The sequence below is a fragment of the Macadamia integrifolia genome, unplaced genomic scaffold (assembly GCF_013358625.1).
Source record: "Macadamia integrifolia cultivar HAES 741 unplaced genomic scaffold, SCU_Mint_v3 scaffold2437, whole genome shotgun sequence".
In the NCBI taxonomy this organism is placed as follows: Eukaryota; Viridiplantae; Streptophyta; class Magnoliopsida; order Proteales; family Proteaceae; genus Macadamia; species Macadamia integrifolia.
In genome coordinates, this window is record NW_024868718.1 from 48,230 (window position 1) to 52,072 (window position 3,843).

The 3,843-nt window shown below is 36.8% G+C and overlaps 1 non-coding gene across 1 annotated transcript; it reads right to left on the minus strand.

The window, feature by feature from the left end:
• Positions 1-3,064: 3,064 nt before the first annotated feature.
• On the minus strand, positions 3,065-3,171 carry LOC122066527. Its single transcript, XR_006136391.1, has one exon. It is a non-coding gene; the product is annotated as a small nucleolar RNA R71 (small nucleolar RNA).
• Between the last annotated feature and the right edge of the window lie 672 nt (positions 3,172-3,843).

Consider the following 3,843-nt stretch of genomic DNA (forward strand, 5'->3'; position numbering starts at 1 on the left):
TTTTAAACTCATAATTGTTCCCTGTGGCAGCTGGTAATCTAATGCAAGAAGGTCGGGCTGCCTTGGCTGGGTAGAATCTATCATTTAAAGTAGGCTTAGGTTGTTCTGCCATTCTTAAAATAGGTACTCTTACTAAACGATTGGTAAAATCATCGATCCACACACTCATGCAACAAAAAAACTACCCACAACTAGAGTAAGACAAGCACAAAAGAATGGAAAGAAAAACTCTTTTTTTTTTATTTAATTTTTCATTTTTATTTTTGAATTTTTGGGAGCATAATGATGAGCACATTTATGTGTGAAATCTAAGGTAGTAAAACATGCATTTTACATATTTAGAATGGAGCTACCTTGGGTTTTACTCTCTTTTTGTAGGTTTTATATTTTCAAGGCCTTAAGGACTATCGGGAGCTATATCTTCAATTTTACACGTAAAGAGGTCCTATTTCTTTCCATGGTTGCGAAGAGGACGAAATTCTGAGCAAGATGGACGTGTTCAATTAAAAGTACACATTCGTTTGGTCACCCGTACAAATGATTATTCTTTTCGGGTCAGAAAAAGAATAATGGATCAGAACTGAACCGAGATGCAGAACCAGTCCGTTTGCAATTGTCCCAGAGGTACAAGGAATACTCCAAATGCCAACAAGGATCAATGGACCATATCTTTAAGTGATTAAAGATTTGTTTTTGGTAACAACAACTACCTAGCTTAGTTGGTGAGCTATGGTGTACAAAATTCTCTTGCTCACCAAGAGGTCTCAAGTTCGAATCTCATGGTTGTTTTTTTTAGAGAATTTGTTGAAGATTTCCTGCTTTTCACTCACTTAAAGCACTAAGGGCATGGAGGGGATTTCCACATCAAATTAGAAGCAAGCAAAATCGTGGAAGCAAGAAGAGAAGAAAAAAAAAAGGAAAGAAAAAAAAGGGAGAACCAAAGATTGTCCAAATCTTCTCTCTCCTCCACATCATCACCAAAGATTGTCCAAATCATACAAAGGAAGAAAAAAAAATCGTCCCTAGGAGAGAGAAAAAAAGAAGAAAGATAAATTAGAAAAAAAAAAGGAAAGAAAATAAGCAAAAAATTATAGGAAATTTCTCAAAATTTATTTCTCTCTTCTCTCTCCTCCATCTTAGCACTTTTGGACTCAAAAGATCTCACAATCAATTGTGGGTTTCTCTCTTTTAGGAAAGAGAAAATTGTTACCCTACCTCTCCATTCCCTATAAATACAACTCATGTAAGAGGAGGAGACACAATTCATTCTTCTTCTAGTTTTTTTTTAGTTGCTCTCTCTCTCCCTCTCTCACTCTTTAGTTTTAGTTCTTCTCTATTTTTGCTTTAATCACTTTTGTAATAGTTTTTTTTATGTCAATTAATGCAAGCACTCTTTTATTTTTATTCAGTTCTTTTTATGTTTATTATTTATGCAATTGAGTTGTAATTTTTTAAGTTATAGTTCTAGGCTTAGATCTAGGTGACAAGATCACGAGCCGTGGAGCAATTTTTTTTCAAGTTCAAGCATTGATTCAAGTAAGTAGGCTCCTTCAGTAGTCTTCTCTCCCCCCTCTCATTTCTTCTTCTGACTACCCTTTCTTTCTTAATTTAGGATTTTTATTTTCAGTCGTTACATTATTGCTATCCCTCTCCCCCAAGGTTCATGGCTAGTGTATGTGTTGGCTTTGCCCCTCCTAGCCATAGAACCATCAATTTATTGCTTTTATTTTAATTGTCTCCCTTTTCCTAAAGCCAAGTAGAGTAAACCTTGTAAGAGTGACTCTCTGGTCAAGTAGGGAAGCTCATATTATGATGCATCCCTCGGGCTAAGTAGAGAAACCTACTTGTGAGTCTCTCTCTAGCTTTATCCCCTTTCTTTTACTTTATTTTTATTTCAGCTTCTTTTTTCCTTTATTTATTTATTTATTTTTTAATTGCGTGGGTTATTTATTTTTAGTTATTTATTTATTTAATTTTAATTGCGTGGCTTGCGTCTTTAAATTCTTAGATGACGAATGGTTAGGACGTTATTTTTAGGACGGTAATTAGAATTAGATCACAACCATTAATCAGTTCACTTTCGCTTTATTAAAAGAAATAAAAAAATAAAGTGGCTGCTCTCCCTGTGTTCGACCCGTAGCTACACTGATCCGTACGCTTGCGGTTACATTTTAAATCTCAAACAAGTTTTTTGGCGCCGTTGCCGGGGAGACAGTTCCATGTTATTTTTCACTTTCTTTTGGTAAATCGGAGTGCTTTGTTTGCTTTGCTTTATATATATATATATTTTTTTTTATTGAATTCCTGAGAAGAACAACTTGCAATAATAGTTGTATCAGTGGAGGTCGCCATGCCTCACAGTATGATAAAGACAGGTTTCGCCCTGTAGCAGTACCTCAGGAATTGACCTGAGCAACCCCGGATCCCTGCCGGTAAGCTCCCAAAAAGCAAAAAAAAAAAAAAATAAAATAAAAATAAAATAAAAAAATTAAAAAAAAATCAAAAAAATCATCAAAAAGTTTTGCTATCCATTCTTTTGTGCTTGTCTTACTTTAGTTGTGGAAATTTTTTCTGTTGCATGAGTGTTAAGTGGGTACGTAATACTAAGAATCGGTTAGAAAGAAGAGATCCAACAAGTAGTGACCCTATACGTTTGCTCTCTTTAAAACCCTTCAATATGGGAGACCAACAGCAAAACCCTTCACCTAAATCTCTGAAAGATAGGTTATACCCTGCTAGAACAGCCCAACCTTCCTGCATAGTTCTACCACAAGCCCAGGGCAATAATTTTGAACTCAAATCTCAATACATCACTATGTTGCCCCACTTCCATGGGTTGACCTCTGAGGATGCATACCTATTTCTAAGGGAATTTAAAGAGGTATGTGTTCTAATTAAGATCCAACAGCTTTCTGATGATGCTGTTAAGCTTACGTTTATCACTTTTGCATTGAAAGACCAAGCTAAGAAGTGGTTGTATGGATTACCCACAAATTCCATAACCTCATGGGAACAGTTCACAGTTGTCTTCTTTAAGAAGTTTTTCCCAACTCACAAGACCAATAAGCTTAGAAGTGATATCCTTCAGTTTAGGCAAAAGCCTAGTGAGTCATTTTCCAAACTCATGGAGAGATTCAAGGATCTACTCCAAGAATGCCCTCACCATGGCCTAGACCTATGGCATTTATGTCAAATAATTTATGAGGGTATTGATTACCCAACTAAACAAATGATAGAGTCTATGCGCCCTGAGGGATTCACATCCTTTACAGATGAAGGAAAAGCATGGGAATTTTTACTTGACTTAGCTGACAAAACCCGTGAGTGGGAATCAACCTAAGAGAGTGAAAGAACCATAGGAGGAAAAGGATATTTTGTAGATGGGATAGTAGCCAAGGAAGCCCATTTGGATAGCCTAATCAAGAGAATTGAGGCTATTGTTCCTAGAGAGCCATCATCAGTCAATTTGGTTAAGATTTGTGCTTGGTGCCAGTCCCCTGGACATGTCATAGAAGAATGCCCCAACACCTCTGGGGGCACTTCTAATGATAGTGTTAATGCCTTATACCAGAATAATCCATATAGTAACACCTATAATCCAGGATGGAGAAATCACCCAAATTTCTTTTGGAATCAAGGCAACCAAGCAGGACCTTCCAATTTCTATAATCAAGGTCAACCTGGACCCCAAAGGCCTCCCTTTACACAACAATCTTTTTCCCAAAATACTTTTCTAGGTCAAATGTAGGACCTCAGGCGAGTTTTCCTAGGGCCCCTCTCCTATCATCTTATCAGCAACCCCCTGGGTTTACTAACACTGGAGAGGCAAGTAGAATTAGTGAT